The sequence below is a fragment of the Calonectris borealis genome, chromosome 22, assembly GCF_964195595.1.
Source record: "Calonectris borealis chromosome 22, bCalBor7.hap1.2, whole genome shotgun sequence".
Taxonomy (NCBI): domain Eukaryota; kingdom Metazoa; phylum Chordata; class Aves; order Procellariiformes; family Procellariidae; genus Calonectris; species Calonectris borealis.
This window is the reverse complement of record NC_134333.1, coordinates 1,186,544-1,199,360: the sequence shown is the minus strand read 5'-3', so window position 1 is coordinate 1,199,360 and position 12,817 is coordinate 1,186,544. Positions and strand designations below refer to the sequence as shown.

General features: G+C 54.3%; 3 pseudogenes; 1 reads left to right on the top strand and 2 right to left on the bottom strand.

Moving 5' to 3' along the window:
- LOC142091706 (von Willebrand factor A domain-containing protein 5A-like) overlaps positions 1–12,817 on the bottom strand; it is a 521,312-nt pseudogene that overhangs the window by 193,834 nt on the left and 314,661 nt on the right.
- Positions 1–12,817, bottom strand: part of LOC142091600 (epimerase family protein SDR39U1-like) — a 334,998-nt pseudogene that overhangs the window by 186,467 nt on the left and 135,714 nt on the right.
- LOC142091665 (von Willebrand factor A domain-containing protein 5A-like) lies at positions 2,596–9,262 on the top strand (annotated as a pseudogene).

Here is a 12,817-nt window from a genome sequence, read left to right as displayed (position 1 = left end):
AGATCCGAGAGGCAGGGAAGTGTTCCCTAGCTGCTCAAATGCAGCATGTAGCACCTACACGTGGGACTCATTTGTCTACTCAGAAGCATCAGGACTATTGGAGACAACATGGGGTGTTCGGCCAGTTCTTGAAGGTAGTCATGGGCCAATCTACCAGCAGCACGTGAATGTTGGTTCACTCACTTCCTCAAAGAACGTGATCTCCATGACTGTAGTGAGACTGGTTGCACTGTGGCAGGATTTGAACACAGGCAGCTAGAACTGTCTGTGCTGATCGAGGCTGTCACACTGTCAGCACGGCCCTTGGAGTGGTCTTGTCCAAGAATCACACCAATCCTGAGAGGCAGACTGCAGGAAGCTGCCCAGGTTTGCTGGAGAAGCGAGAGTTCAGTGCTGTGCACACTCCCAGTGCTCTGGGAGCAGCACACCTGAAGTCCAGTGCAATTTGGCCCCTTGAGTGTCTAGAGACCACCAGGGAGGTGGGTTGTCTCGACCAGGGGCTGACTGCCAGGGAGCATGAGCACGGGGCTGGCTCATGCAAGGAGGGTGGAGACGGAGCGTCCCAGCGCAGCAGACGAGAGGAAACACCCCCGTCAGAAGTAGGCGTGGAAGTTTGAGCTTGTCTGCCAGCTCTTCCCATTCCTCGGCTGGCCAGTGTGTCGGCTTTGCTTCTTTGCAATCCCCCACCCAATTAACAGCCTGGCACTAATCGGTGTAGGGACCTGAGCCCAGCCTCCGAATCTGCAGCCAGTGCTGCAGGCCTGGCAGGGGGACAGGTTCCTGGAGGGCGAGAGCCACCTCCTCGGGCACACGGACACTGCCCCGGCTGCAGGGGCCCTTGGCAGCTGCTGCCCGCTGCATCCAGGTGGGACCGAGCGGGAGGGCTGGCGGCGGGGAGGCCCGGCAGACTCCGCCTGGCCAGGAGCAGTCCCGCCGAGCGATGCGCGGTCCCTCCCCTGGCCGTGCCCGGAGCACCCTGCGGCGGCGAGGGACGCTGCCCCCGCCCAGGACGCCCTCCCCGCCCGGGCGCTGGCGGGGCAGGGCGCGCAGACGCTGCCGGGGCTGCAGCAGCTCATGCGGGGCGGCGTCCCGCAGCGCGGGTGGCAGACGCTCCCGCCCACTCGCCCCTTCGGCTTCCGAGGGACCCCGGCCAGACCCCCGCCCCCGGGGGTGCCCCCTCTGCCCTCCCCATCCCACAGCCTCCCAGGCTACCCGGCATCCCGGATCCCCGCTGCCCCCACGGCCCCCGGGGGACCCGGGGGTGCTCGGGAGGAGCTTTGCAGCGATCCCGGTTGGGGGTGGGGGTGTCTCTGCCCCCCGGCCCTGCCTCCCCGCCCTCCGTCCGTCTGTCCGTCCGCCCGCCCCTCCGCCGCTCTCTCCATCGCAGCCATTCCTCTGCTTACCCAGCCCTGCATCTTCCCGTCTGCCCGAGCATCTCTCGCTCTGTCCCTCCACCCCCCGTTCTGCCCGTTTCTCATCCGCCTGCCCCTCACTCTCCCCCCTTCCTCTTCCAGCTCTCCCTCCGTCCATCCGACTGTCAGTCCGTCCCTGCTGACTCTGGCCGTGGTTCTGGTGAGTGTCTGCTTGTTTCTGCCTGGCTTTGTTATTCTGTCCTTATTCTCTGTTCACTGTCCCTGTTCACTGGGGAGACCTTGCCCCTGTTCAGCCCATCCCTCTGTCCATCCCTCACCCCTGCTCCCCCAAGGACTTGCACCCTGCTTGCTCTGTCTGCCCACCCTGTCAGCATGATGGTGGGGTGGGGATCTTTCTGGTGCTCCCCACCCTGTCACCCCCGAGCGGGAACTGGGGAAATTGAGGCAAATGTGTCTGAACCAGAGAGACTTATGTGGATGGGCTTGGGGTGGAGGGCGGTCCCTGTCACCTCCTTCACTTGGCCAGAAGACAGCCCCGTGAACTGCACCCTCCCCCCAGTGCCTTTCTGGGATTTCTTCTGCAGCCATGGAATACCCGCCCTGGCCTCACTTCTCTCTCCAACATGTTCCCCCTTATTATCTGGACTTTCAACCTGCCCTCGCAGGTGCTCTCTCTTGTGCAGCTACATTCACACAACACCGTTTGTGATGGGGACCTGCCCATCTCTTCTAAAATGGACCCCTCCACCTGTCTATTCAACCATTTCAACGAAAATTCTTATGTGTCCCTGTTTGTCCACCTATGCATCCATTTGTACCAAAACGGACCTTGTCTGCTAATCTGTCCATCCAGCCATGGATCCAATACATGTCCATCCCAATACAGTCCCATCCATCCATCCATCCATCCACCCTTGTTTTCACACCTCCTTCCCTCCATCTGCCCTTGCTATCCCTCATTTCGCTTCAGGATTCTCCCATGGAGGGGGTGGGGTGCAGACCTCCTCAATGCAGAGATGCTCCTGGTGACGTCCCAGTGCTCATGAACAGGGATTTCTGAATCCCTGGGTTTGCTTTGTCTGTACCTGGTGGGTTGGGGCTTCCAGCTATGTGTGTAGGACTGGGGAAATGGCAAGGAATCTTCACCAGATAGGGGCTTCCTGGTGGTTTCTGTGGATCTCTCCTCTTACAGGAGACCCTTCTTGTCTGCAGGTCTCCAGAAATGTGGCGTCAGAGCTTTGGACTTCTAGGAGAATCCTGCACCTATGACAGTGAGCTGGGGATCAGAGAGCTGAGGGACATCTGGGGGATGGGGGATGCTCCCAAAGGGGGACAAAGAAAGGAGAAGGATAGGCAGCCTTGGGGGAAAATACCTGGGCTGGACCTTCCCAGAGTGAAAGAAGGAATGGCCAAGAGCTCTACAGGAAACAGGTGGGGAACAGAGGTCTGGGGAAAAAGGGAGACTGGGGGGCGGGGGGAGACACTGTTCCATGGCAGGCTCACGCTAGACCCTCAGTAACGTTGGTCACCTAGTCTCGGTTTCCAGGACGGGAACAGCCACGTACTTGAAGCAGCCCCAACCACCTCCTTGTGTCATTCATGTTGCTGATGGACAGGTTGCATCTCTCCCAACAGCAACAGGATCCTTTTTGCTGGGGAAGGAGCTCCGCATACCCCTGTGCACAGTGCCTCTGTGTAGTGCTGTGGTGGATGTTGCCATCCAGGATTGTGTGGCTGACGTGGCCTCTGAACTCATCTACCAGAACAAGAGTCAGATCTCCAGAGAAGTCCTCTTCGCCTTCCCCCTGGGCCCCCACATGGCCATCTACTCCTTCCAGGCCCGCAGTGAGGATGCCAAGGTCCAGGCCATGCTGCGGGATGAGGTACCAGCATCCAGGGATGAATGGGCGAACCGCCAGAGGGGCATGGGATGAGCAGCCCATGGCCTGCCTGGTGATCAGCTCTCTGTCCCTCCCTTTGCCACCCAGGCCCAGCAGCTGCACGAGGCTACAGGAGGCTGGGAGAATCTGGAATACCTTCAGGATCAGTCTAAGTATCCGGGCGAGGTGTTTGCCTGCTTCCTGGGCACCCTGTCGCCTGGCAGGGAGGTGGTCGTGACCTTGCGCTATGTCCAAGAGCTGCCACGGGAGCCAGATGGAGCAGCCCATTTTGTGCTGCCACCCACACTGCATCCCCACACACTCCTGTATGGTGAGTGACCCCACGAGGAACCTGCCCTCGCAGTCACACACCCCACAGAAGGGTCACAGACTCCCCCCGTGCTTTACGAACAGACGCGATGCAACTTCCCTTTGCACCCACAGGGGGACCCACATTTTTCCCCCATGCAGCCCCCGGACAGGTCCACGTATGCTTCCTTGTGCCCCATGAGGGGATCCACACCTCCCACACACATTTCCCATGAACGGACTCATGCACCCCTCCATACGCCTTACTGATAACCCCCAATTCTCTCCATATGTCCTATATATGGATGCCAGGTCCTGCCCCCGCCCCACGCCTGCAGGGAGAGCCTTTGCCCTCCCCAGTGCCATGTTTCTCCTTGCAGCCTGGAATTGTCTCACTAGCAAGCTGCCCTAGAGCCTGCTGCTCACCGCTAGCCTGCAGTCACCCCGTGGAGTGGCCAATGTCCAGGCCAACTTCCCCCGCCCCCCTTTGACCTACACTGCCCAGGACCGCAGCACTGCACAGGGACGCCCTCCTGTGTGCCAGGATCCCGGGGGCAGCTGAGCGGGGCTGTCACCACTGAGAAAAAGGGGATGCACTGAGATCAGTGCCTGTGCTCCTGGCCCAATGCTGGGTCTGGTCCCCTCCTCCTGCGTATGACCAGGCCCCCTTCTCCAGGTCTCACTGGCTGGCAGCCCCCCAGGTCAGCATGATTTGGAGCTGCTGGTGTATTTTGGAGACCCTGCTGCAGTCAGTGCCGTGGTGGAGAAGGGAGACCCTGGGGCCCCACGGGTGAGTGCAGCTGGGGAGGGAAGATGGGGGCACCTCTGGGTTGCAGGAGGCATTGGGGCACGGGGGGGTGAGATATCATTGGGCATTGGGATGGGAATGGGAGGCATTCAGATGGGGTAGTTTGGGTCCTGGGGCTCCAGCGTGGGGTGCTGGGGACACGGTGGTGAGGTATCAGATATAGCAGCATGCGTAGGGAAAGTTCTGTGCTAGGGCTCACTGGGGAGCTGTATTGGAGGCACTGGACTGGAATACATGGGGCACTGGGCTGTGCAATTGCTGGACAGTACCGTAGGGTGTTGAGGTACCAGTGTGGGGCGTCACAGGCTCTGGGGTGGAGGAAGCTGAAAGCACAATGAGAATCAGAACCAGGAGGAGGAGCGGGGTCCCTATCTGGCCTTCATCCCACCCATACCTCCTCCATGCTCCCTGCTTGGTGATCCCATGGTGTTGGTGATGCTGGCACCCAGCATCCCTGAGGCTGGTTGGTATGGGGCAAGGTTGGGTGCTGGAGGGCACGACTGGGTACTGTAGGGCAGGGCTGGATTCTGGGGACGGGATCTTTGTGGCATTATGGGATAGCACCTCTTGGGGTTCCGCTGAGCAAAGTCTCGTAGGAACTAGAAGCCAGGTCTCTTCAAGAACTCCTATGGGGCAGGGACTTGCAGAGGACCCGAGGGCAGAGCTGTGGCAAGTGCTATGGGGCAGGGTCTCAGGGAGCTCTAGGACCGGCGTAGAGCAATGTGCTCTCCAAACATGCCGTGCTCTCTGCAGGTAGTGTTGAATATACTCAGGACAACGTGACCGAGGCCGTGCGGCACATCCCCTCCCCCGGCTCCAGTCTGGGTGACACCAATCTGCTGGGAACCCTCCGCTCAATCTACAATACCCCCCGCCCCTGCGGGCATATGCGCCAGGTCTGGGTGCAGGGTCATGGAGGGGTGGAGGAACGGGTGTCCCAGGAGGAGAGAGAGGACACAGGAGTGTGGGTGGAAGGAGCCACCCAAAGTACAGGGTGGTCACAAGGGAACAAGAAGGGTAGTGTGGGGTGTGGGGGAATGGAGAAGTGGGTCTATATCTTTGGGGGTTTCTGTCCCTGAGTGGATAGCTCTCCCCGGGGTAGTCTGTCTACAGGGGGTCTCTCTCCTGGGCCCCTCTCTCCATTTCAGGGGCCTGCTCTCCCCATTTTGGGGATCCTGTGCAGGGCCCCACTATTCAAGTCCCCTGTCTCCCACCTCTTCATCTTCATGGCCGGGCTACCCCCTGACAAGGAAGCCATCGCAGCTGTCTGCCATCACTGCAACAGCCACCGGTAATGGGGACTCCCTGCCCCCAGTCCTCCAGTCTCTCTTTGGTTGCCCAGTCATTTCCATCCGTGATGGAATGATGAGGGCCCCTGTTCACCAGTGCCTGTCCCAGTCCTTGGGCCCCTCCAGTCTCCCAAAGACTCGTTCCACCCTGCAGAGCTCTCCAGTGCCAAGCCCCGATGTGGGAGTCTTTGCTTACTACTCCCACCACCAAGGCACCCTTCACAGAGTGCGCAGGGAGACTGAGGCACAGGGCTTGTACACCCTGATGTGCCCCCAAGCTCTGCCCCAGCCCCACTAGACTGACCCCAGCCCTGCCCCAGGTCCCAGCTCTTCTCTGCCAGCTGCCCAACTAAGCCCAGCTCCAACCCCAGTTCTTCACTCCCTGCTCTTCCTCCTGCCCCCTTGTTCTGCACCCTAGCTTTGTTCTCCCAGCTTTAACTCCAGCCTGTGTTCTCCAGCTCTATCCCGACATCCTTGCACCCACCTCTGGCTCTCATTTCTGACACCTTTCCCTGCTTCCCCCACAGGTGTTTCTCCCTCTGCTTCTCCGAGGACAGCGCTGCCCTGACTACGGCCCTGGCCAGGGAGACAGGGGGTGAAGCTACCTACGTCTCCTCTGACAACAGTATGACAGTTGTGGTAGGAACCCAGGAGCCCTGGCAGGTCCCCCTCTATTCCACGGACACACTGACTTCCAAGTACGCCGGCACCTGGACTGCCCATACACAGTAGTTGAGACCCAGCTGCCCCAGGAACCCAGGCACTGAGGCTTCCCCTGACTCTGCTCCACCGCCCCACCCCACCGAGAAGCCAGGTGCCCAGGCTGTGCCCCACTATAGACCTGTCTGTGCCCAGGGAACCCAGCTGGAGCAGGCTACCCCACACATTCCACTGTCCCCAGGGAACCCCGACACCCGGGGCCATGGGCTGAACCCTGGTGGAGCTGCGAACTGTGGTGTCCTGCCCTCTGTCCCCAGGTGTTGAAGTGCCTGAGGAGGGCCCTCAAGCCAGCAGCTGAGGGAGTCTCTCTGAGCTGGACCCTGCCCCGTGGCCTGGAGGTTGAGGTGCTGGGGGGCACCCCTCAGTGCATCGTTCAGGGACAACACAGCCTCCTCTACGCCCAGATCCATGGTCAGGCAGAGGTGAGAGCTGGGACTACAGTCACCCCCAGTTACCTCCCAATAGCCTCCCCGTAACCACCAGTAATCTTTCAGTAACTTCCCACTATCCCCCAGTAACCATCTTGTGTCCCCAGTAACCTCCAGTAGCTTCCCATGCGTTCCCAGGATATGACGGTGGCCAAGGGGGTCATGACCTTGCAGTACCGCCTGGACAGCCATGATGTCACTCACACGATTGAATTCCCACTGTGCCCACAGGGAGATGGCCGGTGAGAGCCTGTCCCAAGGGAAGATGCGTGCATCCCCTCATTTCTAACATGGACTCCAGCTGGGGGGGGCCCAGGTAGCTTATGCATTCCCACCTTCCACACACAACCCCAAACTGGCAGAGAACCCAGGTGTCCAAGCATGCCCTCCTTCCCTGCTTTGACCCCACAGCGGTAGGACCCAGGAGCCTGGGCATCACTTCCCTGCAGACAGATGAGGACCCAGGCATCCAGGTTTTCCCTCTGTCCATCCTCACCCTTGACGGGAGAGAACCCAGGTGTCCAGGCTCCCTCTCTGTCCACCTTTCCCCAGCATGCAGACGAGCCAGGTGGTCAGGCCTCACCCCTCTCTGTCCCCAGGCTGACTGGGCATCATCTGGCCGCAAGATGCTTGCTGAAGAGGTTGTTGCCAGAGGCTGCGAGTGGGTCCGGGGACGAACCAAGGCATCGCGCGGTTGAGATCAGCCTCACTTCAGGGATCATCTGCCCCTTTACCAGCTATGTGGGGGTTTGCACATCACAGAGGGTCACCTGGTACCGAGGTAAGGAAAGACACTTGCGGGAAAGAGCTGGTGGGGCAGCTCCGTGGGATGTTCTCATTCCACTGGAGCTGGAACCCCAGCCACAGGCCACCCCCAGTCTCACGGGGCAGGCCCCATCACCACCAGGTGCTTCTTTCCCACGCGCTTAATTCAGCCCCTTTCCCTGTTTGCCCTCGAAGGGCCCTGGCACTGTTGCCACCCCGCCGGTCACTCATCCCCTGCCAGATCGTTGAGCTTCGTGGCTCCAGTAGAGTCTCTTCCTGCTATCCTAGGACCATCTGGGTCCCACCTGGCTGGCTGACAGCAGTGTGTCAGTCATGGCTTGCCCTCCGTCGACTCGCCCATGGCATTGCTGCCCTGCCCCAGCGGGGGGCTTGCTCAAAAGGTATGGGGTAATCTAATGTCTGATAGGAGGGTTATGCTGCCATGTCTTGCCCATGGCGTGGAAACCAATGAATTTTGCCTTTAACCCTTCCCTTAGTTACCCTTAAACCTGCAAGTCCTTCAGCAAATACGAGACCCAGCTCAGGGAAACCCAGGGAGGGGACAAGGACGGTGCTGGATCATAAATACACATTTGGATAAGATGTGTTGGGGGGCTATCAAGAGAGGTCTTGGGACATGGCTGGGCAGGAATGCCAGGAGAAGAGGCAATGGTCAAAGTTGGGGGTGAGTTAGGGGTGTCCAGAAAGCTCTGTGGGTGGGAGTGCTTTGGGGACATGCAGGAAGGAGCTTAGAGTGCAGGTAGCTGCCTAAAGAAGAGCAGAGATAATGTTCTGGGGCATTGCAACCGAGCAGTAGAGAGGGGTCAGCTTCCTGTGATTCTCCCAACCCTCCTGTTCACATCTTCTCCATGTAAACCACCAGCACCACCTATTTCTTCTCTCAGGTATGTGGATCCCACGGAATTTGTTTTGTGCTCTCCAATTTTTGGGCCTTGGTTCACCGAATCCTTTGCTGAGTGCCAGGAGCTGGTGGTACTGCAGAATGTAGATGGCTCCTGGGCCCTCAGCTCAGGCTTGGCCTCTGTGCTGGAAATGGATGAGGCTGAAATCAAGGGAAAGATGCCTGGTGAGGTAAGGGGAGAACCTCTTATGGTGGCAGCGTGTCATCCTGGGGCAGTGGGAACCCCTTGGCTGGTGGCAACACTGGCATCCCAAGGGCAGCCAGAGGGGAATAAAGTGATCAGAAACCAGAAGCCACAAAAGAAGGGGTGGGAAGCAGTGAGGGGGCAGGGAGGATGCTCAGCACTGCATGCTGGTCTGAGTCATTGTTCTCCTTCAGGTCGTGGAGCCAAGCATCTGGGCCACAGTGCTGGCTGTGACCTGGCTGCACAGAAACGACAAGGATTACCAAGGCCTCTGAGTTGCTGGAGCTCAAGGCTGTGACCTGGCTGTGCAGCCGAACTGGTGAGTCTTGAGGGTCCTTTTCCTGCTGATCCCCACAGCACAGTCTCCTCCCTTCTCTCTCCAGTGGGACCTGCCTCACCCCTTCGCAGGACCACAATTTCCTGGGGGCAGTTGAAGGAGTCCTGTGTCCCCTTTCTCCTTTCCATCTGTGGACTCTCCCTCCTGCCTGACTCCCCTAGTGCCCCTGTCCCAGCTGGACAAGTGCCTGGAGGCAGCCAACACCCTCCTTGGGAGCAGCATGAAGCCAAGCGTCTTCAGGCTCTGAGCTCACCACATGCCTTTGTCACGACCCACCAAGAAGGAGGGAGAGGTGACTCAGATTCACTGATTCTCTTGGTTGGAAATAGGGTATACACAACACCCGAGGTCTGTAGGTAAACGAAAACTTTTATTCCAAAGCTAGGCTCATCGGTAAATAATTGGGTAGCAGAAATACTTATTGCTTGCCGCGCCTTTCGTTACTTACTAGAAAAAGGTAAAAGAATAAAAGAATGAGAGAAGAAGAAGAGAGAGAGAAGGAGATCACTGGTCCGGGTTCCAGCACCGGTCCAGCTAACGGGGGTCTCTTGGAGCTCTCGTTCCAAAGTTTCCCCACCCCATGGCACTTGCCTTCCCCTTTTATGTCTGCCGTTCACTACAGACTGCCCCTCTGCTACGGTGGCAGTTTCGTAGTTCGCTTCTATTGCTTCTTGTATGCCTCGTCTTCACTTAAAGTCACAGTGTCCTTTCTTTTGACTGCACATATTCAGTGGGGAAGGGGCGTTGTTGGGTAGGGAGCTTTTCCTGCTGGTGGGTGGTTTTTTTTACCATGCTAATTAGGATAGCGTCTCCTGTCATTGTCCGCCCTCTTCTGAGAAAACAGTTCTTTGTTCCAGGGGGTTACAAGTGTTGGTGTTAGCTTCCATTTGGTCTCCTTCAGCCTTGTGCTACAGACTGGCAGCACCCACAGAGCTAAAAAGGGCCAGAAAGTAGAGCCTAATTCACCTACCATGCTGGGATACCACTGTTGTTACCAGCTGGGATCTTACATTACAGATGAATTCTCAATGCTTATGTCTTCTACTAGTTGGGCTGAACTTGTGCCATGCTGGACTCCTCAAGAGAAAAGCTCTAGTTCAGAGCCTCCAGCGTCTTTGGTTTGGGTGGAGGTGGGAGTGATGCAGTAGGTACGGTATCTACTATTCCATACTGCTCGCTTCTGTAATTCTAAACAATGAAGACTTGTTGCTTAGGAGTTAGGTAACTAGCAGGTATTGTGTTTGCAGGTGTGTAGCATTGTTAGACCCTAGTAATGATTAACCTTGAAATTAAGAACCATAAAGGAACATGGTCCAGACATGGCTCGGAGACAAACCTCAACCTTATAAGGGAAGAAAACAACAGGTTCATGAAGAAGAATGGTCAGAATTGGGAACTTTGCAATGTAGTACTATCTTGCAACTTACGTTATTTTGTTGACAACAGGGTAAATGGGATGAGGTTCTTTATGTGGATTTGTTCTTTACCTTGAGAAATGATCATGAAATTTGGAAGAAATGTGAACTTCTAGACTCAGATTCTAATGTGATGATGATGATGATGGAGGACAAGGAACCAAGAACGCATTGTTCTTCTGCTTGTAGTCTAGGAAAAAGGTGTTTAAAACTAGGAAGAGGGGAAGAAGATACACAGATGTTGGTGGCACCAAGTAAAAATGAAAGTTTTGAAACTGAAGCAAGGGGAAGTAATCCATTTAGTCCAATAGCTGGCAGAATTAGGACCGACCCAACAGGGGTCTGTCTTATTAGCACCCCTTCGTCAGGCTGTGGACCTAAGGGGGGAACCAATGTTTGTGAAAATACCTTTTACTACTTCTGATTTGATGAATTGGAAAGAATTGGCAGGATCATATAGGGAAAATCCTGAAAAGGTGTACAGATCTTTTAAGACAATTATTAAAAATCATAATCCCGATTGGCAAGATATTCCAATTCTTTTAAATAATTTGTTAACTCCTGAAGAAAAGAGGGTCGTATTGGAAAAAAACTAATATGGAAAATGAAAGAAAAAAAAATAGGAAACAGAAAGCTGCTATTCTTGTGGCTGCTTTTGTGAATGCCCAAGGATCTGCTGGAGGTAGGGCCAGAGGATATTTGAGAGGTAAAAGCAAAGGGTACTTAAGGGGCAGAGGTAGAAGATGTGGAAATATATTTAAACAGTCTACTCTGTTAGGGATCAATCAATGTGCTGTATGTAAGAAGCAAGTACACTGGAAAAATGAGTGTCCAGAGAATAAGAAAGTTGCTGTGATTCAGCCACAGCCGAATTCGGCCAATTCGGCCACAGCTGAAGCTGATCTACTTATGACGGGAGAGGATTCTGAATGATGGGGACTGGGGGCAGAAAATTATATTCTCCCAGCTGAGCCCCTGGTTCCAGTAAAGCTGGGAGATGAAGTAGTCAATTTTTTAGTGGACACCAGAGCAAAATATTCTGTTATAAATACATGTAAAGGATAAATGAGTAAATTTAATGTATCTATTGTTGGGGTCACAGGAAAGATGGAGGTAAGGCCTTTTTTGAAACCTTTAAACTGTAAAATCGGAGGAAAAACATCAATGCATGAATTTTTATATATACCAGAATGCACTATGCCTCTCTTAGGATGGGATTTATTGAATAAATTGGGAGCACAAATTACCTTTAAAAAAGGAAAAATCCAAGTTCATTTTCCTGAAGCTAATGCCTGGCAAGCCCAAGTTTATTTATTACAGACAAACACAGAAGAATCTGAAGAAATACCAGAAGAAATTAAAGATGCAGTTTACCCTTTTGTTTGGGTGACAGAGAAACAAGGAAGAGCAATAAATGTGGAACTGGTAAAAGTTGAATTGAAAACAGGAGTTCAGCTGGCAAGAAAGAGACAATATCCTATTAGTATAGAAGCCAGAAAAGGTTTGGAACGATAATAAATAATTTTCTCGAATGTGGACTTTTAAGAGAACGTACTCTATCCTTCCAGTGAAAAAGCCAGATAACCAAGGATATAGGTTGGTTCAAGATTTAAGAGCAATAAGTCAATTAGTGGTGGACATTCATTCAGTAGTCCCTAATCCATATACGCTGCTAACAACTATCAGTGAATCAAATGCACATTTCTCAGTTTTAAATTTGAAAGATGCTTTCTCTTGTGTAGCTCTGGAAGAAAACAGCCAAAAGATTTTTGCCTTTGAAGGGGAAGATCCGTCGACTGGGAGGAGGACTCAGCTCTGCTGAACTAAGCTGCCACGAGGGTTTAAAAATAGCCCAACCATCTTTGGAGCAGCCCTTAACAAGGAACTGGAACAGTGGTCCGGTAAGGAAGATCAAATCACCCTCCTTCAGTATGTTGATGACATCCTATTGGGAGCAGATACTATTGAGATCTGCAAAGAGAAGACTGTTAGCCTCCTAAACTTTTTGGGAATGGCTGGGTACAGGGTGTCAGAGAAGAAAGCACAAATTTCAAAACAAACTGTAATTTATTTGGGATTTGAGATTTCCCAAGGACAAAGAAGATTGGGAAAAAATAGAAAAAAAGCCATTTGCAAGATGGCACCCCCGCAATCTACAATATCAAGCTCTGTTAGTGGAACAGGATGACATCATTTTGAAGTACGAGCAATTCTAAATCCTGCTTCTTTAATGCCAAGTGAAAAAGAGAGTGATCCTAATCATGATTGTTTACAAGTTACCAAACAGATATATGCCAGCAAGCCAGACCTGAGAGATGTCCCTCTGCAGACTCCGGATGAAGAATTATTTACTGATGGAAGCAGCTTTGTTGTGAAAGGAGCAAGGA